This window comes from Rhineura floridana, chromosome 1 (assembly GCF_030035675.1).
Source record: "Rhineura floridana isolate rRhiFlo1 chromosome 1, rRhiFlo1.hap2, whole genome shotgun sequence".
NCBI lineage: Eukaryota > Metazoa > Chordata > Lepidosauria > Squamata > Rhineuridae > Rhineura > Rhineura floridana.
This window is the reverse complement of record NC_084480.1, coordinates 242,150,041-242,176,113: the sequence shown is the minus strand read 5'-3', so window position 1 is coordinate 242,176,113 and position 26,073 is coordinate 242,150,041. Positions and strand designations below refer to the sequence as shown.

Genomic DNA, 26,073 nt, shown 5'->3' with positions numbered 1-26,073 from the left:
TTCTTGTTGTGAACTGCCTTGGTTTCTAACCCTACCTCACAGGGTGTTGGAAAGACTCCATACACGCACACGCACACGCACACACTACACATGTATGTATACATACAGCCCATATAATAGTTTATTGTCAAACCAGTTGGTCATTGCAGAAAAATCAGTATTAGTTTCCTACAGAATAAAAACTGTAATACCTAAGTAAGCCCTGCCTACTTGCTTTAAAATAGGACTGGAGAGAGAACACAAAGAGTTAGAATACAAACACAATTCTTTTTTACATTCACTCCAAAGTCCCATTGATTTTCAGCACATTCATAACCATGTCTACTCAAAAGTAAGTCCTATTGAATTCAATGGGATTTATTCTGGGCATATGGGATTAGCATTGCTTTTACAAAAGCAAGTATTGGGAAGGTTTTCAAAACACTGCCCAGGATCTGACTCCTGCACACAAGAGGGGAAAAAAACTGAAATGTATATACTTACCCAATTTATGAGATTTTCAGATAAACGGGGGGAAACCACCATTTTCTGGCATTGCAATGAGGTTTTCTAGGTCAATCAAACTGAAACACAACCCTGGCTTCACTGATTGGCTGCAATCCTGAACGGGCGGGGTTAAAGCTACGAAGTGCTATACAGTACTGTTTAAAGAAAGATTTAACAGTCGGGGGGCAGCTGACGTTTTTATGTATATCTCGAGAACCGGACCATCTAGAAACTTTTTTTTTAATTAAAGCTGAGAATCCGGGCCACCTAAGGGGCTAAACGGGCACCGGGTGGCATGCAAAGAATCCGGGTAAAACCCGGCTAACCGGGCAATATGGCAACCCTATTCTTACCATCTTTGTAGTCTAGATCAACTTACACCAATACTTCTAGAGGATAGTTGATATTTAAAGCCAAAAGCAACACAACTGCCTCTTTTTTATTTGTTGTGGAGAGAATTGAGTGGCCTCACACAACAACCAGCTGGAAAGGGAAGGCCAGTGATACCTCACACCAGATTCCCATAATTTTCTTGTAATGGGGTGAAGGTCCCACCATTTTCACAGTATTTCTGAGGGAAAATCTTACAGAACTATTGCTGGCTGACTGTCGTGTGATATTTCTTCCAAACATCTCAGACGTTGCCATACTTGGTTCTTCTTTTTGAATATTGTAAAACACATCACTATATCATGATGAGGTGCTGACTCCCACGATCGCAATGCACTCACTCCAAATCAGCAGCAGGCATTTGAAGCATGAGGATGGATAAGTAATTTAAACCATAGCTGCAGAAGCTGTATCCATTCTATTATCCAAATGGGAACTGATATAGCCATGATTTTAGATTTCAGCAGCGACACCAGCTCTTTCCAAGTGTTGATTAAGATTGATTTAAGCAAAATTGGTTGAGTTGCAAACTCCTCTTTGAGGTTAAAGTAACGGTCTAATGGTGTCTTCACCATTTTTTCTACTGCTTCACCACCCCTTCCAGCTTTCTTAACTCATCTCTCTTTCACACTGAAAAATTCTGTCAGGTCACCCGTGTTTGGTCTTGATCTAGGAGCTGACATACCCTGGGAGCTGCCACTAGGTTTAAAGGCAAAACCATTTGGAAAACAATTTGGGGGGACTGAGGAGCAGAGTTAGAGCTTTAGACTGCCATCTTGGTATATCCAGATCATACCCCCTTTTTTGTGATATTGGAGGCATCATGAGAAGGGCCTCATTGGAAGATCTTAACTCCCATGCAGATACAGAAGGTGGCAATCCATAAGGTTCATGTTAAGGTTCAAACCTTAAGGCCCACTGAAAATAATGTAAAAAAATGCAGACAAGCAATGCATGATACAGAGAAATGTTTAAAAAACCAGGGCTGTATCCACACTAGTGTGTTAATGCATACATGGGCCACTGTTTCTAGGTGTGCATTTGTACACCTTTGTCCACACATAAGCACTTTCATTTTTATGCCTCCAAAAACTCAATGTTTGCCCAGGTACACTAGTATTTGTGCTGTGTGTTGTTATTCTGCTCTCCTCAACTAGTATTTCACTACTCACCATTAGATCTGGAAACCTGAAGTAAATTGTGGGCATGCATGCAGGTATTTGTTTACCTGAGTGTATGCAGATTTTATTTTTTATTTTATTTTTGAAACACAAGTTTTTTAATCTACCAGACTTTCAACAAAAAAAGTCCAAAAATTAAAAATAATGTGTGTGTCACTCCAAGCCAGGCTAGGATTTGGAGTCACGTGCACAAAAGGCTGCTATTTCCGTTTCCCCCCCCCCTTTATTTCCTGGTAATTTTTATTTTGATGGTTTAATATAGCTGTTTGTGCAAGAACAGTACTGTGCAAAACAGCTGCTTTAAAACATAAAAATAAAAATACTGCAAGTGTGCCTTCAGCAACAACACACAGAAAAAGACAGGCTGCATCCTTTCCTTTGGGCTGATGGAAACAAAATGGACATGGGGGGGTGGGAACAGACAGAATTTAGAGAAATGTCATCCACCCACACAATGTGCTTCAGTATGTCCACAGTTGGGTAATATGCAACTTTAGATGGGATTTTCTTCTCTTATCGGATTATCCACAGTTTGGGAAAATCTAAATTTGGTGAGGGAGTGCAGGTTGTCACTGGATGAGAAGGACGTTGGATGGATGCAGCAAAAAAAAAAAAAAAAACACAAGCAGCTTCAAATCCACATTAAACTCCAGTGTGGACAAGCCCCTGGTTTTTAACAAGAGAGGAAGCAACATGGAAACGAACAGTATAGATTTTTCATAATAATTGAAGAAATAATGTGTATTCTTGAGAAAATAACTAGTCTGGCTTATAAAGGCTCTGTGTTGATTGCCAGGGACCATGGCATTATAAAATATAGTGAAGAAAAGATGGCACTAGATCATAATTTCTGTTCTTGTTTTACACCACTAGTAGGTAGAAAGTTTCCCACCTTCTAGGTGAGACGTTCTTTGATTTTCAACACTCCAACTGGTAAGTTATTGCACCTATGTATTTACAGAAACATGTCCACTGAAGATCAATCCAAACTACTGCTTGTAGTCTGTGTAGATCTCCATTCATATACTTTTACTATATTATTTGTAATATTTAAGGATCGACACTACTTAGATTCAGTATTCCAGAAGTGATTAAAAAAACCTGGCCTCTTATACAAAAGGATTCTGAATAGTTTCTAGTCATAAAATTATTTGTTAATTAAAACACACAGGCGGAAGATGGGGAAAGGTGGCATTTGCAACTTCCCTTTTTTTCTTCCATAGCCATCTGCATTCTCAAAAATCTGCAATGGAGGGTTTGGAGACTTTGTGGAACGGTGTAGAAGCAAATCAACAAACCCTGACGCCCCCTTTCTGCCAGAAGGAACCGTCACTGAATCAAAAGCCTTCTGTGTATGGAAGTTTCTGTTCCATTCACAGAAGGTGAAGTCTGATCCAACCCAAGTTCTTTAATCAGTTTTATACATACAGCTCTGTGTTAACTGACAGGGTCTTTCTTGTGGTAAATAACAGGGTGCAGAAAGTAAAAAGGTAGCAACAAATAGTTCGAATTTAACAGGTCACAACTTTTATACATAGCAGCTATGAAAAGCTGCTATATTTATTTATATTTATTTATTTATTGCATTTGTATACCGCCCCATAGCCGAAGCTCTCTGGGCGGTTTACAACAATTAAAAACATTAAAAACAAATATACAAATTTAAAAACACATTTTTAAAAAGCAATTTAAAATGACTTGGATGAGGAGGTGTAGGAAATGCTTATCAACTTTGCAGATGACACAAAATTGGGAGGGATAGCTAATACCTTGGAGGACAGAAACAAAATTCAACCTTCTCCAAGTGACATTCAGCTTAAAGCACCTTGGGATCCAATTGTGTTGTGGAGGCAGAGGAGAATCAAATGAGTCCTGAGCTTCACTGTTTTTCCCCAAAACTTCTCCAAGAGTCTCCTGCAGCAACAGGAAGCCTAACTGCATGTTGCTGTCACAGAAATTTGGGGTCATGGGAGAACCTCAGGAAGAGGTCTGCTGATTACCTTCTTTAAAATACTGCACAAAAGAGAGAAGCCAGTGCATCTCTTGGAAGCCCTCTACATACACCAGAGGCTCATAAGAGAAGAGGGAATTGGTGCTGTCCACAAATAATGGGTGGGTAGTAGTAAAGTCATCATTTCTTGTTTATGAGCTGAGCCTCAAAATAAAACTCAATTTTTAAGAAGTCTGACTGACTGCATACTTGGTCTCCAGCCACCTTCTACAAAGAAGAGCTGATAAATAGCTGGGTTTTTGCAAAATAACTTTTAGTATATTCCCTTTCCACCACACATTTTCAGATACTTTAAATAAATACAAATAAATAAAAAGGTTCAGTGCAGCCCAGCCCATTCTTGGGGCAATATGCCAAGAGTCTCTTCTCCCTCCCATCCTGACAATAAAACAGATCCAGTCCAAGTCCAGCCCATGAAGAAATCATATTCTCCATGCCCCTGACACACACACATTTATTATGCCAGCCAAACACTGAAGGTACAGTTTGCCATCTGGAATCTCTTCTTCCCTCCCATCCTGATAATAAAAAGGTCCTGTTTGGCCCAGGAAGGAACCAGATCCCCCCACCTGCATTTAGAGTAGTTTCCCACCACCTCTCACTGTTATGTCACTATTTATCTGAGCATGTTCAGAAACAATGTGTGATTCTGACAGAGACTAAGACAACCAAGTGGGCTGCTCTTGAAGCAATCTAGGCCCCTCCTTGACTCCTCCCAAATTTGCTATAGTGGCTGTGTTAGATTGGTCTCTTCACAACAGATGGACTAGAAGCTTTCTAAGAGAGCTGACAAGCTGCAGACCAAAGGGAGGGGCCAATTTGCCATAGCTACACTTTTGGAGTAGGATTGGCTGAGTGGTGCAGAGAGCTGAATGGCCAGATAACAGTAGATTGACAAATGTTTGCAGAGCTTCTCCGAGTTCAAATAGAAGTACAAAATGTGTGTGGAACAAGAAAGAGTGTGTGGCTATGAGATTTGGGTGTGTGTGTTAAAAATGGCTTGACATTCTCTTTGGAAGGGCTGTGCCCCAGTAGCCCCAATGGACCATCCTCCACGGCTTCCTTGTGTATCCTTGTGGGATACATTATCCTTGCATCCCCAGCTGCAGGAGTGGAGATTCCTATTTAATGTTTGTATCTGCAGTCCTGAGGAACAACACCTGGAAGGATTCTGAGAAGACAAGTGCTAGCAACATGTCCTTCCTATTGGGTTATTATTACCACTAACTGTTTCTTGCTTGAAAATGCTTTCTTTTTTGTGGAAGCACCCTTCCGCTGGACCACCCACCATTGAAGTTCCCATTGAAATTCTGTGCTCTAATTTCTTGATACATAAGCCCATGTTTGAATACATACTTAGCTCCAGTTAGTTGGAAACCTATCATGGTTGTGGAAATGAAGTGATGGGAAACAGTAATTTTTGGACCTCTATTGAGCTCATTGGGAGTGTTTGAATTAATACAAACTCTTTTTATTGGTGTAATATTATGGCATTACCAAGGGAACACAGGATTTAAAAAAAAGTTGCACTATACATCAACCATCAACAATTTTTGATATTTGAACTGGTAGAATGATATGGCACCACAGTGCTGCTGCTGTTGACCCTGAAGAATGGAATATCTCCAGAATTTGCTGGCACAAGGGAAATTAGCCACATCCTACTGTCATCTAGCAGGGTTGACACAAGAAATTTTGTACCCTGAGGTGAAGCAGCAAATGCCCCCCCCCCCATCAAGCTGAATAGTACCTAAGGGCAGCCAAGTTATTTTAGCTCCTGAGGAGAAAATCCCACAAGCGCCCCTTCTCCTCATGGAAGTAAAGAAATACTACTACTAAACAATTTACTGCCATTTCATGATACTGCCAATCAGTTGCCCCTCTCTGCCTAATGGTAGAAAGTAGGGAATAAGATGGCCCTGTCAATCATTCTTTATAGAAAATATCATTATGGCATTTTGTAGAAGTGGCCATCTGTGTTTTTTATTTTATTAAGCTTTCTTTTTTCCCATGAATGAATTAAATCTCTATCAGTATAGACTGCACAACACTAAACAAGTGTTCCTCACACGTGCCAGTTGTTCCCATTATAATATACATCATCATGCTGTCTAATTATCCTTCTCTCTTCACCCATCAAATTGCTACTTTCAATAGAAATAAAACAGTTTCTTTCCTGGTTTTTGAATGAAGTATGACCTCATGCTTAACAAAAATACTAGCAAGACATAACATAAATTTACTGATCATTTGCTGTCAGTACCAGAAAGCATTTAAATGGATCCTGCTACTTTACCATCTTCTGAATATGGGGGGAAATGAAAGTCTTTCTTCAGATTTTACACTTTAAGCATATTTGTTTGTTTGTTCAGATTATAATATTTTTTCTAGATCTGTGGTGTAGTCATCATCCAAGTTTGGGAAGAGAATATCATATGGTAATTTTGACTATTTGAAATAGGCCTCTGTGTCAATTTTAATTATGGAAATTATACAATTATAGAATGTATCAAAATGATAAATATATTAAATTGTTGTGCTAAAGGTTACATCCATTCATATGTTGAATAGATTCTAGATAATTGTCCTACATTTTATATAAAACTTATGAAGGACTTTGCATAATTATTAGATGCCTCAATCTGTGGCCTGCCAGATGTTGCTGGACTCCAGCTCCTATCAGCCCCAAGCAGCATGGTCAGCAGCAGGGATGATGGTAATTGTACTATTGCAACATCTGAATGGCCCCAGGTTGGAGAATGCTGCCTTTGAATAGACTTCATCAACCTGTTACCTTCCAGACATTCTGGACTACAAATCCCATCAGCCCCAACCAACATTGATAGCAGGCCCACTTAGAATGGAAAGCACAGATTAAAAAATTATCTTACTGGTCTAGCTACCAAGAAAATTAAGATAATAATTTTCATAAAAGATCATAAAAAAGCACCCAGATGACAATAACTGAAAAGCTAGTGTGGGGTTATTACGGTTAGTCTGTCAGACTAGTTAGAGGACCCAGTTCAAATCCCTACTCAGTCACAAAGCTCACTGTACGACACTGGGCACGTCACACTTTCTGAACCTAATCTACTTACAGGGTTATTGCTGTCCCTATTTCTATGGATGAAGGCAGTATTAAAATTAATAAATAAATAATTTCAGCAAGAGTACACAACAAAAGTTTTAGAAAACTGAGACAAGACATTTACAATAATCCAAAAGTCTTCTCAACATCAGCCATAGCATTCTAAAAACCATGTGTTTTGACTGTATGTTCTCCAAAACAAATACAGACATTTTGTCTGAAAAGTTTTTGTGTATATTCTGCCATCTACTAATGTAACATAATTCTGTTTCCATTCTGTTTCCTGACTCCTAACTAGGGTTGCCAGGCTCAGGGCCTGAGAATGATTCTGTATCTTTAAGAGAAGAGAAAATTCAGCCAAGTGCAGGTTTTCTTCCAACACTGTAATGGGAAAAACCACAAAGTGAAATTCTTCCTTCCCCCTGCACAGCTTTTAAAGATACAGAAGACCTCTTGGAGGCTGGGCCTGGCTACCAAGAGGTCTTCTGTATCTTTAAAAGGTCCTAACTGAGCAGAGCACAGGGAGCTGTCTGAGCTGGTCCACAGGAGAGGAGATACAAGCAAGATACAAGCAAGCCAGCTTCCAGACAGCGAGCGAACAGGGAGAGCAAATAGGAGTTTGACAGGGGAGGTCAAGGGGGAGGTCCCTAATAAAAAAAATTACTAATTCTTCTTGTATGGCGCACTGCATACTGGTGGGACTCTCAAGTTTACCCTGAAGTAGGGCAGGACAAAGCACAGGCCACTCCAAAACAAGTAGTTAGAAAGAAACAAAAGGTAGAAGAACAGGAAGGATACTCCAGTGGTATTCCAGTGGTTGTGACCTACAAGGTGTGTGCTATGTTTGTTTTCTTGCCTGAGAACAACATGGCATACACATGCAACATGTACAAGCTTGTGGGACTGTTGGAAGAAAAAGTGAGAGGCCTGGAATGGGGGGTGGCCACAGTGAGGACTATAACAGAAGATGAAGAGTTCCTAGACAGAACACTGGAACAACAGCAGCAAAGAGAAGTGGAGATAGAAGAACAACAGCATGTATTAGCAGAAGAGGAGACTGCTTTGGAGAGGAACAATGAACTGGAGGAAACTCCATGGCAAAGGGTGACAGTTAGGAGCAGAAGAGCGAGAAGACACCCTTCACCAGTAGAACTATGGAACCACTTTCAACCACTCGAGGAGGAGACTGGAGGACAGCCTATGGTGGAAGAATTACAGGAGACCCCATGCGACAACGAGCAAGAGGCTAAAGCTCAATCAAGCAGAGGTAATGAAACCATGCCCCACAACAAGAAGAATACTAGTAGTGGGAGACTCCCTACTGTGTGGGATCGAAACCCAAGTATGCTGAGAAGATCCATGGACTCACCAGGTATGCTGTCTACCAGGAGGACGGATTAGAGATGTGACAGAAGGGTTGTCATCACTCATCAAGCCCACCGACAGGTATCCCTTTCTCCTCATCCATATCGGAACAAATGATACTGCCAAACGGAGCTAAGAAGAAATCACATCAGACTTTGAAGCTCTGGGAAAGAAACTCAAGAACTTTGGGACCCAGATAGTTTTCTCATCCATCCTTCCAGTACTTAGAAGAGGAGTAGAAAGGGAAAGAAAAATACTCCATGTGAATGACTTGCTACGAAGGTGGTCCCAACATGAGAGATTTGGATTCTGTGATGACAGGCTTCACTTCCTGGAAGATGGACCACTGGGAACTGATGGGTTACACCTCACAAGGACAGGAAAGAATGTGTTTGGCCACAACATGGAGACATTCATCAGGAGAGCTTTAAACTGAATCCTAAGGGGGAGGGAGATGTAAACTTGGCCGTAACGACTAACAAAGGCTTGTGCACAGTAAGAGGAACTGAGGGAATGGCTCTAATGGGGCCCAGTAATAGTCTTCACAAAAATGTAGGAAGCCAGGCCATAAATCACATGGTCTTTGATGTCTGTATACAAATGCCCAGAGTATGGGAAACAAACAGGACAAACTTGAACTCTTAATACAGGAGAGTAAATACGACTTGATAGGTATAACTGAAACTTGGTGGGATGATTCCCATGACTGAAATACAGCAATTGAAAGATATAACTTGTTCAAAAAGAACAGAAAGAATAGAAAGGGAGGCAGAATCACACTATATATTAAATATATATATCCCTGCACAGAAATACAGGAGGATGAGCTTGGTAGCTCCACCAAGAATATCTGGATTAAAATTAATGGGTCAAGGAATAAAAGGAACATTGGTAATTGGAGTCTACTACCGACCACCCAATCAAGGAGAAGACGAGAATGTAACTTTTGAAAAGCAAACTGCCAATGTTTAGAGGAGGCATGAGGTAGTAGTAATGGGGGACTTCAATTATTCCAATATCTGTTGGGAGACAAATTCTGCCAAACACGGCCCCTTCAAGAAATGGGTGGGAGTTTCTAAAAAAGGAAATTCTAAAAGCACAATGGCAAGCAATTCCAACAAGGAAAAAAGGGGGAAAACAGCAGAAGAAGCCAATGTGGCTTCACAAAAAGCTTAGCAATGACCTGAAAACAAAAAAGGCCACAAACGGATGAAGTTGTAGCTTGCATTGCTATGGGCGATGTAGCAATAGCAAACAGTACAGGAGATTTTGCAAGAGAAGGTTTTCAAAAGGGATTTGTTTAAAATAAACTAAATTGCCTAGGAAAAGCAAGACAAAAATGGGTGAAAACAATGGGATGACAGCAATGTACAAAGGGGTCTTATCAGATGTCACAGGTGCCTTCAAGGCCTCAGAATGTCAGATACTGAAAGAGGTTAGGATTACTAGATATAAAATGAAACCTTCAAAATATAATAAAATGAAAACTGTCAATGCAAGATTTTAGGCATTTATACTTTCTGATGTGTATCCGGAGTGTCTCTATTTGGACACAACTGGAGAACTGTTGTGAATGTTAGTATTTTATCAGCATAAAACCATTTCCTGACATATGTTATAACCCACACAAAATTTCATACTGTGATTGGGGGCTGTTCAATACCAACTACCTTTCAGTATCTAACAACCTCAGGAAAACTGAAACCAGGCACAGAACCTTGCAATATCTGTCTCATATAGTAAGAAATGTCACTTTTCCGGTGCTTACTTTACATGTCAAAATGTGACCCCCACAATTGTTATAAAAAGCATAAGAGTTTAAAATATAGCATGGAAATCTAAAGAACATAATTTTGAAACGGAAACTAAAGATGTCATGATGACATCTGTACTTTACTACAGTCATCCTGCTTTCTTTTTTAATGTCTCTGCAGTGCCACTTTCAAATATCACAGAATCAACTTTAGCTGAACTGCTCTGGTATTATTTTTTTATAACAATATTTGTTGACTGCCCCTCATACGAAATCTCAAGGTGGTGTACAACAATATTTACAAAATTTACAAAATACCATTAAAAATACAGAATGATCATAAAAATGAGAGCTCATCTTAAAAACTTTAAACCAGTGAATGGGCCTGTTGACACACACAAAAGTCTTCAAGAGACATCTGATAGTTAGAAGTGAGGATACCTGCTGCATTTCTTCTGGGAGAGTATTCCACAGCATGGGACTGGTGGCACTAAATGCCCGACTTCTAGTTGAAGCCAGTTGGGCTTCTGAAACTTGGGGGACATGATGTATGATCTGTAGTGACCACTTAATTACACTAGACCAGAGGTAACCAATGTGGTATCCTCCAGATGTTGTAGACTTCAGCTCCTACCAGCCCAGGCCAGCATTGCCAATAGTCAGGAATGATGGGAGGTGTAGTCAATCAGCATCTGGGGGGCACTACACTTGACTACTTATCTAAAGCAGACTTAATAGTGAGTGTTTGGATAATTGTATCTTGTTTTAATATTAGTCAAGATATGAATGTATCTTTTGCCCATTCATACAGCCCCTTTGCTTCTCCCTTTGTATGAGGCAGCAAAGAAACCTTTCATTAACTATGGTTTGAACTTGGTGCAATGTCCAGTGGGCACTGCATATTGGGTGATTTGATAGCAGGAAGCCATCACACCTGGGAGCCAAGTAGCTCCCATTCAAAAGGGCAGTTACTACACCGCCTGCCCAACATGACTGATACATCATCCAGGGACCTGGCAAAGAAGAGTGTGGTCAGGTGAGTGAGTGGTGGTGTATGCTGGCTGGTGTGGCAGTGTCAGGTTCAGGCTGGTGTGGTGCCCCTCTGAGTTCCTGGGCCCCCTGGCAGGTGCCCAGTCAGATCCATTGCTAGTGCGAGGCCTGCTGAAGTTAGTTGAAAATAGAAGTAGATGCTTCTGCTTTCTTCTTGTGAGCTTAATGCATAGCTTCCCTTGTTCCTTCTCCAAGTTCCTCATCCTTAATAAAAGTTTGTTCCCCTCACACAAATACAATCCTGCTACAAGACATATTCTGATGAGTGTCTGTGCGGGAGGATCATTTCTATAGCAAGACAAACTTTTTCTCCTAGGATATCACAGGGTTTTACACAAATGCCATCTGTTCAGTGGATAATGGAGCTGACTGATTGTGGTGTTGTCTTCAAATAAAACAAAAGTAAAACTTTGGACAGAAAGATACAGCAATGGAATCTACTCTTCTGTACCCCCTGTTGCTCACACAATGTTAAAATGATTCTGGTTTCTAAATTTAGAACAGTGTGGGCACAGTGATTTTTATGAAAGCAAATGAATGCATAATCATAGTCAAGTACACGGCAAATTGAATTATGATGTCAATATTTGCAAAGGTACTGATTTACGTTTGTCAAACTTGTATGCTTAATTGCAGCTCCAATATTATAACAGGGTGCCCATGAACATTCCCTATACCTTAGGTAAATAGCACAGCTCATTTTGAATAATGTTTAAAATGAACAGAGAAATATGTACAAAACATCTACTGAAAAGACAGCAGTGCAAACTGGGGAATTGTCTCTTGACCGCTTATGCAGTATAAAAGTAAAAAAGGACACAGACCTCTACAGGTGTTTCATACCAATGTGTTTCTGTACTTCCAGATAAACAAGTGATGCATTTCCAGATAAGCAAGACTAAAGAAGCTTTTACTCTGCAGACAGCTGGTGTATACCTTCAAGCCCCAAGTGATTCATGACAAACTGATCTCCCTAATCTCCCCACATAAAAACTGTCTACTCTTATAGAGGTTGTCTCCTACTGATATAACTGTTCCAGTGGTGAATATAGACAGTAATTTACCTAGTGACTTCCTGCTGAGCTGCTCAGCTATACTTTCCCATCAAAGTTCACCACTCCTTTCCTTCCCCAGATTTCAAATGAGGTGAAGATGTGTGGTAGCATTTTTGTCACTATTTGACAGGACAATGCATACAATCACCTTACCAACTGGTTACATGCACAACATGGAGAGCCATCACTTGGTAAAGTACCATCCATAATCACCCAACCATCCAAAAGGGGACTCTCCCCCCGCCAGTTTTCCAGTGAACCAAATCAAAGCACAGTATTTTATTGATGGAACTGACAGCTTATTACAATAAATTAGTAATTTAAACAAATTGTAAGACACAGAGAAAGGTATGGAAGAATAGAGAAAGAGCAGATGTATATTGGCCAAAATAAGGGGAGCAGAATCACCATAAGCTCTACTAAGATGCTGGCTCCATCAGGCTCCTCTGTCCATCATTAGTTACCTGGCAACAGCCATTCCATTAGATTGTAGCAGAGAGAGAGAGAGAGAGAGAGAGAGCAAAGCAGGGCAATTCCATTGGCTCAGCTAAGAGACCATCAACTTTTGGCTCCTCCTTTTCATTCCTGCTGGTTGTTGTAACTAACATCTAGCTAAGATTTAATACCAGAGTTTGCTTTTTCCCTCATTCCTCCCAATGTCTGCTCCTTTTGTGTTGTCTGTCATGTCACAAGGGCAAGGACTGACTTACTACATATCTTTATAGGCTGCTCTGGGAGATTGTTCAGCTAAAGAGTGGGGTAAAAATGCTTCAGATAAAAGGGTGTGTGGCCTGATGGAAAGGAAAACAGGAGACCTAGGGAATGTTATTTTGTATTCTGTACCTGCTCTAATATCTATAAGGATGAAGGGCAGTTTAGAATAAATAAGTTAAGAAAAGACAAACATTAAGTAAATGAAAATAAAATAAAAAACAAAGAGAAAGGAAAGCAGCTTGCTGAAGAGTGAAAATGCTTAGAGACAGTTTTCCACAATGCTGCTGAAAAAGAAAGGAGTGGGATTGTCTGACTCAGCAGTTTCCAGCTCACAGCTTCCTGTGTCCTGATTATATCAGCTTATATCAGTTTCCTGGGTCAGGGACTTGAAAGAAATGCTGCCTTGGGCAGCAAGCTCACCTCCACCAGTGCTGCTAGGATAGGGGGATGTATGGGGCAGCTTGCTAAGTTAGGGGAAAACAGTGCCGATAATTAAGGGCTGTGCCATGTTCTGTACCTCGCCAGTGGTATGGTGTTTGCTTTATCAGCCAGCCCTTGAGTCTATGGATGCTACTTTTAAATGCTAGGTTAAGAAACCAGTTCAGCATCAGAGCAGACTTGAGGGTTGGAGAAGGACGGGGGTGTTGCTATATTATTCTATAGGAATCCAAACTCTTTGTCTGGGCTTCCTACCCAATTGAGTTCCTACCTAGAGAGTGCTTGTATTTTGTGTTGGATAAGAGGGGCAGATTAAGGAGTTTGCTGGTGTACCACCCACCCTGTTGGCCCAAAGTCTCCTTGCCTAAGCTGACAGAGGTGGACTCAGGCATGGTGCTGAAATTATTGGTACTGGGGGATATTTATTTATTTGTTAAATTTTTATACCGCCCCACTAGCATAGCTCTCTGGGCGGTGTACAACAGAAAGTATATACAATAAAATCACATAAATCAGTACAAAAACATATATATAAAAATCCACAAATCTAAAACCAAATTGAACATATTAAACCAAAATGCCTGAGCAAAGAGAAAGGGTTTAACTTGGTGCCAAAAAGATAGCAATGTCGGCGCCAAGCGCACCTCAAGGGGAAGACTATTCCACAATTCAGGGGCCACCACTGAGAAAGCCCTGGTTCTGGTAACCATCCTCCGAGCCTCTCTATAAGTCGGAACTCGGAGGAGGGCCTTCGATGTTGAACGTAGTGTACGGGCAGGTTCATACGGGATATCAGTAATTATTCAGAGGTTGCCAGATCTGAAATGGCTCAGGACTGTTCCAGCATGTCACTAGCATAACATATATGGCAAGGTATTCTCTGGACTTTTTTTTCAGATTGGCAGGAAGAAGGTGATCTGAGAGTGGGGAATTTTACATCTGTTCTGTTCCCTTGCCATGGTCAAATCACCTCCTACTGAGTTTTAGCCTGACAGCCATGTTTCCCCTTTGCAGAGATGGGGAGGGGTCTATTAAGATGTTTCCTCCATGGAGCCTAATGAATACTGAAGTTTCCCACACAGCTTTGCAAATTTTTCCAGCTGATTTGGCTGTAATTTGTTTGCAAAGCATTTGGAGAATAAAGTCACATATATCCAACTTGTACTCCACACTTGTAATAAATCTGGGAGATGCTCAGAGTGCTGCCTGACCTCGTATTGTGTGATGAGTTTCAGCTGATAAAGTTCAAGGATGTGTACAAGGTGCTTAGTCAGATGCTTGGTCTTATGTGTGTTTGCCCTCATAGCTTAAAATATCTAGCAAGGAGGGAACAATTGGATGGATCAAAGAAAACTACAGCCTTGTTAAGTGAGAGGTGGTCCCCTTGTTAAAAGAGGTGGTGGCATGACCATGTCTAAAGAAATCTTCATTGGACTGGGAAGACCTAAACAACTTTAGACTGCTCACAAATATTCCCGTCTTGGGCAAGGTTCTTGGATGGGTAGTCGCCGAGCAGAACCAGACAGTTTTAGACAGCACTGATTCTCTGGATCAATTTCAACTGGGGTTTGGCACTGAAACTGCCTTGATTGCCCTGAATGTGATCATCTTTGTCTGGAGAGAGGATGGGGAGTGTGACCCTGATAATTTTTATTGATCTCTCCGTGGCTTTTGATAACACTGGCCATTGTATCCTTTTGGGGTGGCTATCAAGAGATGGGGGTCAATAGTACTGTTTTGCAGTGGTCCCTGTTCTTCTTAGAGAGATGATTCCAGAAGGTGACACTGGACAAGTATCATTTAGTCCTGTGGAACCCTTCAGTATGGGCTTCTGCAGGATTCAGTCTTATCCTCCACGTTATTTAATATCAACATGAAACTGCCTAGTGGGGTAACATGGAGTTTGTATGCATGTTATATCAATATGCTGATGACACACAGTTCTAGTTCTTTTTTTCATTGCAGGTAGGTGTAGTGATGGACATACTGAAGCAGTGCCTGCCTGTAGTCATGGGTTGGATGAGGGCCAGTAAACTGAAATTCAACCCAGATAAGACAGAGGCATTGATTGTGCATGATTCTGCTGTCTGGATAAGTGTTCAACTAGTTCTGGATGGGATCATGCTATCTTTGCAAGAGCTGGTTCTTAGTTTGCTTCTGGATCCATTATAGTCACTGGAAGCAGAAGTTACTTTTGTGGTGTAGAGTGCATCCAGCTGCAGTTAGTTTCTCAGTGTGTCCTTTATTTCTTTGTTATTTATCAGATTTATATCCTGAACTTTCCTCCAAAAGCCCAGGGTGGCCAATGGATGCAGATAATCTGGCTTTGATAGTCTATACTCTGGTAGCCTCATGGTTAGATTACTGCAATTTGCTATACGTGCAGTTGCCTTTGAAGACTGAACACTGCAGCTGGTGCAGAATTCCACAGCCAGATCATGCAATCCAATCACAACAATTCTGGCCTACATTGGCTTCCACTATGTTTCTGGGCCCAATTGAAAGTACTGACTTACATAGTTCAGGACCCCAAATCCTTACATAACATCTCTCCCAGAATCTCTACCTTGACCTTTAAATCATTACCTGAGGCCCTCCCTCGAATGCCCTCCTTCGAGTAGCATAACTATGGAGAATTACCATGAAACAATAAAGTAGCAGTAGTAGTCATAGTCCTGTCCCACAAGGCATGGCCATCAAGACACAAAAATTGCCCTAAAGGGGAGGGGCACTTAGCACCAATTTGTGATTTGTGGGCTTTCACTCTAGGATGTTCCAAATGTTGCTCTGCCCAGGCCCACATGTAGATAGACTAAAAGAAGACGCTTTAGTTGTTTCCTCTAATGAGGATGGCTGAGGTCAGAATAGATTTGTCTCTGTGTATTTCATTTATAAACTATTACCATTTCTCAAACCGTTATTCAGAATATACTTCAAGCATGAAATAATGAATTCTAAATTTAGGATACATTCTACAGAGCACCAAATATTACCACACACACACACACAAGCCTGCAAAGCTTCTTTGAACAGTCCTGCCAGGATATTAACAAAGGAGACTTCTCAGTTGTTTGTGGCTGTGCCAAGTTTATTAAAAACTACTGCAATTAGAACAGCCATTACCCTTTGGACTGTGGGTGTGCTACATCAATGTACTAGCTAACATGACATGTGCCACAGTGGGAGAATGTTCAGAACGCAGCCTTCACTTGTGTGACTATATTGCCCTCTAATGCCTGATTTAATCAATACTTTCAGACTTCTCTGTAGAGAAGGATGTGAAGCAAGGCTGGGAGAGACTTCTGCCTGAGACTTTGACAGCTGCTACCTATACTTGGCTAGTAAGAGCAATCAGCAGGACTCAGTATAAGGTAGTTTCACATGTTCATATGATGGGGTGGGGGGAAAGCCCTGGGTAGTTTTATGACAATATACTTGCAGAGGAAAACAAAGAGAAATCACCTATACATGCAGAGCTGACTGATTTTAATATGAGGCTGTAAAGGTCTGATATTTTGGATTAAACTTACATCTGTTTGGTTTAGCTCACAGACATGGAAATGATGAATGAAAAGCATGCAGAGAAGTGGTTTTGGTGGATAATAACAGCTCTGGAATTTCCATCTCCTATGGCCTTACTAAAATCAGATTGATTGATTTATTACCTTATGTTTCATAGCTGTGATTAAACCAACAAGAGCAGAACTTTAAACACTTGTGATATTTATCTGGTCTATTCATTTGTATTGATTGTCTATTTCTCTTAAGTTTGAATGTATTTTCATTTGCTCAGTTTATAGGAAGCCAGATTTCTGCTGAACATCAGGAAAAAAAATCCTGTAGAGCATTACAACAATGGAACCAGTGACTTAGGGAGGTGGTGGGCTCTCCAACACTGGAGGCATTCAAGAGGCAGCTGGACAGCCACCTGTCAGGTATGCTTTAACTTGGATTCCTCATGAGAAGGGTGTTGGACTCTATGGCCTTACAGGCCTTTTCTAACTCTAATATTCTATGATTTCACTGAAGAAAAGGGAGGAAAAATTAGAATATATGCAGAGTAAAAACAAGGAAGAAACACCCAAAATGTGTACAAAGGGAAAAAGAGAGTTTTCTCTCCATACTTGTCAGTGCTTCTTATATAGCCAGAAACTGCTCTGAATTACAGCATAGAGTTATTTTCACAGTGTACAAATCCACTCTGGCAAGAAAGCGTTGACCATAAAGTAGTCTAAAGTGGTGAAAGAATGTGCAAACCTTTGGCAAAATTCTCTTGCTGCTATTCAAGTTCAATAAGATTACATAATTTGGTTGGAAATAGAGCATTTATGTAAAAATTAGAGAAGAATTCATCTCTGAAATGTTAAAAATCAAACTGATGTTCAAAATTATAGAACACACATGCCTGGAGAGACTTGGTGTTATGCCAATTCATGTACCTGGATTTCCAGACAATTCATGCTGTCTATCCATGATTTCTCTGCATGGACCACCAGGGACATACATATACTGGCCTTATTGGTTCACTGAAAATTCCATGAACTGTAGACTGGATTAAGTTCCACAGCATCATCAGAAAGTAGAGTTGCCTTTATAAGCTATTCACACTCCGGTTGCACCTCAGAATCACAACATTCATCATGTTCAAATACACAAACATTTGATTTTCTCCAGTTTCTTAATCGGAATTGGAAGAGTAACATGCACTGCATATTCTTAAGGTTCCATTTTTAGCAATACATTTATATGCATTCTCTCTCGCTTTCAAGTTCTCTCTCTCATTATTTGTCCAAATACTGAAGCCCTGAAAAATGAAAGAGATCTCTCTATTTCATTAATGCATTTAATATATACACAACATATTTTAGAGTATTTTAGTTAACTATGAAAAACTATTGCTATCACTTAACTACCTTCCGACTGTTTCAATCAAATGCTAACAAGATCACCCTATATTTAATTACCTGGGTTTTGCAGAGCTTCAGAATTAACATGACAAAATGCAGTAAACATATTTTACATAATCTGTGAAGGGTCAATAGTTGTTTCATTTTTCCAAACATTTTCTTTTGAAACCTACAGCAATGTTTATCTCCTTCCTTTCTGATTTTGCTGGGCCAAGCACAAATTCTGTTTCCACAGAAATAGCTGCTATAACGTCAATTGCATGCGTGAACAGTGATCATCATGCCTCCCACAGAAGACAGTACAGAATGAATCAGAAGATGAATTTTAGTTTAAACAAACGGTTACTTAAGGACAAAACACTTACATTTTCAGGCTCATACTTGGAGGTGCTTCAGTTCAAAATGCAATATATTTTCATTAATAATTTAGATTGATTTGAGATCTTTCTCATAAAGCATTCTGTTTTGCTCAGTGTGCACATTTGTATGTTCTAGTGAAAAACAGGTAATCAGTTTGAGATAACTATATAAAGATATGTTTTAACCTCCATGTACCTAAAAAATATAATTATGCTTATACCAGGGCTGAGGAACCTAAGGCTCCAGGACTCTATCCAAGTCACACACCCTCTTGCTCAGCCAGGCCCTCTCACTGGCCCTGGTTTATACTCTCCTCAAGTGCTTTAGCCTGGCTGGAATGTGTCCTTGAACTTTGATAATACCTCTTGCTTAACTGGATGGAAAGTGTGTGTGTGCATGTGTATGTATGCACGCGCATGTGTGTAGAAGCCTTTGGCTTTTGTATGAGAGGTATATAGCCTATCATAGCATCCATCACCCTACCCACTTTTGCCTCTGGACCACCAGGGACATATATGCACTGGCCTAATTTGTACACTTGTGGCCCCTGAAAAGTTCTCCATGAGGGAATGTAACCCTTGAGTTAAAAACAGTTCCTCATTCTGGCTCATATTACAGAATTCCCACCTTGCCGACAGACAGACTCGGAGGGCTCTATCAGCAGCAGGCCTTTGCAGCCATGTCAGGGAAGTCTTGGTGTGGCTTCACCCTCTTCTCCTAAAGTGGCCACACACTGTGTCACATGGGGGCAGGGCAGGGTGGCTATTTAAGCCCTGCTCTGCCCCCTCTCATCCTCTCTCCAGCCTTGAGCAGCGCCCTCCCTCAGAACAGTTTTCCTGGTTGCCATTTGGGGCCAGGTACAAATTTTTAGCTCGTTGGTTTTTTGCCTCCCCTGTACTGTTCTTTCAATTTGTGTGATTGGCTTTCCTGATTTGGCTGATTTGTTTAATTTGATTGGCTGTTTGGTTGTCCTTGCCAAGTAGTTAACACTGTAAATAGATTAATTTGGTCACGTTGGTGGATATGTGCAGGAATTTCACAGGGGGTAGGGTTTGGTGGGCACCATTAGGCGCCCTTTAAGGTGAAAGGTGGGATCTGAGGCTTGCCTTCTGGGTTGGTGAGGCCTGTTGGCAGGATAAGGTTCACCTTAGGGGCTAACTTGTAACACCTACAGAGTTGTGAGGCCCTGGGAGGGGGTGGAGCAGGAAGGCCTCCCTAACCACCCTGTGGGGTTGGAGCTGGGGGAAGGCGACTGGGCTTGGACCACACTCTTTCCCATGGAAGGATGTCCGTGCCCAATTGGTTAAGAGTTCTGATCCACACTTTAACTCTGCAGATCATTATGCATAATCAGTCACTTAATTGGCTTTATCTAAATAAACATGGCCCTTGTTTTACTTACACTTACCTTGTCTCACCTCTTCATTTCCCAACTGTGGCTGCAAAGAACCTACAGCAAAACAGTTCTGATGTCACAGCACCACAGACAGCTCCGAGTGACCAACTTAGGGTAGAGACACATTTACTGTTGTGCCAGTTCCAGTGCATCTCCACCTCTCTTTTCTGAAAATGGGGGCACACTGCACTAATCAAACTCCACCCCTTTTTTACTCTAACACCTGGTTGGATCAGCTTGAGTGTTGTTTTTCAAATTCAGCTTCAGGAAGATTTCACAACTGATTGGTAAATTAACCTGTTTGTCTTCCAGGTGTGGCCACTGGAAATGTTTTGCCGCAGGTTCAGGGAGAGACAGTGATTGGCCCAACGCTTTGGTCCTGGAAGGTCTGAAGTCAGCAGTGAGAAAGAGAGGTGTGGCCAGCAGAGGGAAGAGTCATTTCAAAACACAGCCAGAAAACCTACTCTAGCTGCTTTTCAAGGGCCTACTGTGCCCATAGCCTTACTCTGATAATGATTGGAAGTGAAGTCTTTTGAATCTGTGGCCCCAGTCCACCTCTCCTAGGGTCTGTCCCCATTTTGAGAACTAGAGTCCTTAATGGGCCAACCATCTGTCTCAAAGATGGGCACTTCTCTCATGTTCCATGGCCTCTGGCTGGTGCATTTCCTAAGCTGTTGGACTGCTGAGGTGTTTGGGACATGGTTCTTCAGGCTCAAGGGAAGGTGCCTCTGAGGATTCCAGTTGTGGTTCTACAGGCTCTGGGGCTGTAGGATCTCATTCAGGGGACTCCTGCCTGCCAGTCTTGGGTCTAGGGGTATCCCAATCACCAGCACAGGTCAGAGCCAGGAACCAGTCTAGTTCTTTATCTGGTGATTCTGTAGCCTCTGACTTGGCTACGACTGGTTGCTGTTGAATTCCAGGGTAATGACATTGTATCTATTAAAAAGACACACACACCCATAAATATTGCTATGCTGATTAAGTTAATTTATTTAGAATAATTCACAGCAATATACACATCAATACAAATTAAACCAGAACTATCACTAGAAGCTAAAATGATGAAACTGAGGTTATCATACTTTGGACGCATCATGAGAAGACATGATTCATTAGAAAAGATAATAATGCTGGGGAAAACAGAAGGGAGTAGAAGAAGAGGAAGGCCAAACAAGAGATGGATTGATTCCATAAAGGAAGCCACAGACCTGAACTTACAAGATCTGAACAGGGTGGTTCATGACAGATGCTCTTGGAGGTCACTGATTCATAGGGTCGCCATAAGTCAAAATTGACTTGAAGGCACATAACAAAACAACTGATGAAGTCTTCCAAGGGTTTTCTTCTATTGACTCAGTGAAAGGAGAGAACATCCTGGATATATTCATGGCTCGTAAAAGATTAGACGGGTAGACACAAACATGAACTAGGAATGTGTGAGCATCCTGCTGCTTGACCAAAAAGCTTGAGCTTTTTGCGAGTGTTAAAGTTGTTCAAATATGCAAGGGTGCTCAAAAATCTCCACTGCAATTATCATCTCCCCTTCCTCTGACTCCCAAGGGCCCATAAACCTACCTGGATTGGGGCACTGGAAGGGGGTGGCAGAAGATGCTTTCTAGCTTCTGATGATGGGGCTTTCTCCCTGGCAAAAATGATGCAAATGGTGTCAGTTTCCACTGGGGATGCCAGGACTGGTAGCCCTATCTCTGGCGGGATTGGGAAGTGCCTTCTGCCACTGCCTTCCCCTGACCTGCTGTAGTTAAATTGCTTCCCTTTGGGGACAGGAGAGTGCTTGCAAGGTCTGAGGTGAGCACAGCCCTGCTCACCTCCATCCTGCTCACAAGCATTCAAATAGGGGGCTCACTTTTGTTACTTCTTCTGGTCAAATACTTGCAACCTCCCTAACATGAATACAAGTGTTCACAAGCCTAACACCAATACTTATAAACAAGACAGGAGGAAGACCATTACTTTTGAGCTCGTCCCCAATGACAGCAGCTAACTAATCAGGTTGGAAAGAAAGATTTCACAACTTGTTACCTAGCTTGGGTATATTCCAGTTGGGTATATTATGGATCCTAGCAGCATTATGATGTGGTACCACTTCTGCATGTTATGGTCTTGAAACCTTTGTACTAGAACTGTTTACTTATGTTATGGATTATGTTATGTTATGGTCAAGTCACTACACAGTGATCTAGAGGTGCCTAGCTCCTTGTCTGTGACCATTCTTAGCACAGAGTGCCACTTAAATGTGAACAAATGGGCAGGAAGCACAGGACTGCCTGATCTTTCTTGCTTACCTCTAGGTGACAGGAGACAGGGACAGGAGACATCTGGATATAGCATGCTTCCCTCCCCTTGGCCAAGAATGGCCTGAAATGGAAGTTAATTGATACTGCCACTAGCCCATCTTTGCTCTGGCAACAGTGGAAAGTTCAGGCATACAGGGAGAGGCAGCCTCAAGGAACTGGTCTCTTGACAATTAGCAAAGTGTGTCCACTCCTCAGCTATGCTGAATGTTCTGGTGTATGTGCACCTTATGGGAAACTCTATATTAGGAGTTCAGTATGACAAAGTGATGGAGCTTCTACACTGTTGTATATGGCTGGATAAGTCCCATGACATTTCATTGCAGGATGGTAGCAGGCTTTTATATATTTTTTGGGGGGGGGAGCTCCTGTCCCCACTTGTCACATTATTCTTTGTCTAACCCTCCTGTCATGGCCCCGTCAGAGGACTCCTCAGATGAGGACGACTCGGGAGTAACAGCAGCAGACCCAGGAGCAGCAGACTCAGAAGGAGACATGGAGGAGCCTCCTGAGAATCCAGCTCCTTCTCCCCCTCAGCTGCAGAGCACCCCAGCTACAGCAGAGTCCCTGCAGCCAGACACAGACAGTGAACAGTATACTCCCCCCTCACCTGCAGAACGTAGACAGCAGAAGGTCAGGCAGAAGAGAGGCAGGCCTGTCTCCTTAAGGCCCAAATGCTGAGGACTCACACCTGCTGTCAACCTTGCTCTTTATAAGGCACACCTTGGCTGCAGCTTGTTGCTGACTGCAACGTCAGGCGTGGCTTGTGTGTTCCTAGTTTCCTAGCACCCTCTTTCGGACTGACCCCTTGGCACTTGATCCTGGACCTCTACTGACCTCACTTCTGGACTCCTGACTCGGCAAGTACGCTTTGGACAAGCCTGGCCCTTATCAGCTCCCCTCCTCCTAGACCTGGCAGATTTATGACCAGACTGCCGGCTAAGGACTTTGCTTCCCTGCCAACCACCCAGGAATTTCCAGCCCCCCACCGGCACTGCTGACGCAGTGTAGAGCTGACAGTTTGCAGTCAGCCAAAACAAAGCAGGCAAACGAGGGAGTGGGGGAAGTGCTGACCATGGAGCAACTCCAGCAGGAAAACTTGCTCCTGCGCTCACAAGTAGACCAGCTGTTGTTGGCCGTCCAAGGCTTGCAAACCCAGCTAGCAGCAGCCCCACCCCCTCTCCCTACAGGGAGAGCCAAGTGCCCTGTGACTCTCCCAGAGAAATTTACTGGGGCTTCCGACCAGCTCCCAGCCTTCTTGGCCCAGGCCCAGCTCTTCATGGAGTTGCGACCAGAGGCCTTCCCAGATGATAAGACCCCGGTGGGATTCTTGATTAACCTGTGCACCGGGGCCGCAGCTAGATGGGCCACGCCCCTACTCCTCGAGTGGAGCCCCGTGCTCAACGACTTAGCCGCCTTCACCAGAGAACTGAAGGCTATGTTCGAGGACCCAGTCCAATCAGCTACAGCCAACCGCCGCATACGCCGGCTGCGGCAAGGCCAACGCCCCTTGGGAGAATATGTAACAGACTTTCGTTTATTACAACAAAACCTGGGCTGGAACGAAGCAGCTCTCATGGACCAATTTCAGGAGGGGTTGTCGGATGAGCTTCTGGATGAGCTAGCTAGGGTGGAGCGCCCTGGAACCCTGCACGCCCTCATACGCCTGTGTCTCCAGATTGACGGGAGGCTGGAAAGCAGGCGTGCTGCCAACCGACCCCGGCCAGGCTACAGAGCATCAGCCCCAGTGGCTGGGCCCTCGCAGCCCGTCGGCAAGGACCCTACACCCCCGGCAGAACCGATGCAGCTGGGAGGGGCTCGGCCACATCTCTCTGCGGACGAAAAGCGGCTGACGCCGGCAACAGGGCCTCTGCCTGTATTGCGGGGCCCCGGGACATTTTGCAGCCCAGTGTTCCGCGAAACGACCCACAGCCCCTGCCTCAGGAAACGTCCATGCCCTGGCCTTCACAGGCCCCTGAGCCGGGGCAACCTCGTGGTTCAAGGGGCCTGCCACCTCAGTTCCTCACCGCCCAAGCATCTGACCGTGTTGATCGCACTGACAGTCCCCGGAAGGGGGACCCTACAAGTACCCGCCATGCTGGACTCGGGATCCACCAGCAATTTTATGGACGTGTCCTTTGCCAAGCTCCACCGGGTTCCTAGTCAACCCATTCACCGCCCCCTCCTGGTGGAGACTAGTGGGGCGGGGGATGGTGTCATGGCCCCGTCAGAGGACTCCTCAGATGAGGACGACTCGGGAGTAACAGCAGCAGACCCAGGAGCAGCAGACTCAGAAGGAGACATGGAGGAGCCTCCTGAGAATCCAGCTCCTTCTCCCCCTCAGCTGCAGAGCACCCCAGCTACAGCAGAGTCCCTGCAGCCAGACACAGACAGTGAACAGGATACTCCCCCCTCACCTGCAGAACGTAGACAGCAGAAGGTCAGGCAGAAGAGAGGCAGGCCTGTCTCCTTAAGGCCCAAACGCTGAGGACTCACACCTGCTGTCAACCTTGCTCTTTATAAGGCACACCTTGGCTGCAGCTTGTTGCTGACTGCAACGTCAGGCGTGGCTTGTGTGTTCCTAGTTTCCTGGCACCCTCTTTCGGACTGACCCCTTGGCACTTGATCCCGGACCTCTACTGACCTCACTTCTGGACTCCTGACTCGGCAAGTACGCTTCGGACAAGCCTGGCCTTTATCAGCTCCCCTCCTCCTAGACCTGGCAGATTTATGACCAGACTGCCGGCTAAGGACTTTGCTTCCCTGCCAACCACCCAGGAATTTCCAGCCCCCCACCGGCACTGCTGACGCAGTGTAGAGCTGACACCTCCTACCCATCATGATATTTAGTTTTGTTTACTTGAATAAGTGGAATCCTTCAAATGAAAAGGAAAAAGGAAATGGTATGGAAAAGCTTCTGCATGCTTCTACATTTTGAAAGCTTACATATTAATAGAATTGTTCACAATTTCTAAAAAAGTTAAAAGCATGATCCTTTGATAGGAATACGGCAAAATTAAACAAACCCGCTCTGTAGTCTAGTAGTCTAGAGTACGACTTTGCTGAAGATAGCACTTCAATAGTCCTACAGGTCTTAAATTAGCAAGCACTATTTACAACATATGGTTTGCAGAAGTGAGTCAGAAAAAGACAACAAAAGTAATTAAACTTATATCTTTGCTCTTGGTTCTATTCGCTCACTGTTCCAAGTGCATAAAGCTCACTGTTCAAAAATCCAGGGGGAAAATGCAATACTTTTTGTTCTGCCCTCTTTTCCACTTACTGCTACATTATTTTATTAACTAGCATTTACACAGAATCATTGGAAAGTGAGTGCTTAGCAGCAGCCATTATACTGCTTATTCTTATAACATGGCAAGCAACTATGTAATTCACACACACATTCTCCATCACATGCTTCTTCCCCTTCAAAAATTACCCGAACAGCATGGAGAAAAGCCAGGTCACAGTAAGTCCCACAATGTCTGGGTAACATATGAAACAGCCTTCTGATGAGTTCATATCACTGTTCCAATTTGAATCACGAATATTCCAGCTCACCACTTA

General features: G+C 42.9%; 1 protein-coding gene across 8 annotated transcripts in view; it reads right to left on the bottom strand.

Annotated features, from left to right (window-relative positions):
* Positions 1 to 26,073, bottom strand: part of DLGAP1 (DLG associated protein 1) — a 554,365-nt gene that overhangs the window by 215,434 nt on the left and 312,858 nt on the right. The window lies entirely within an intron of this gene.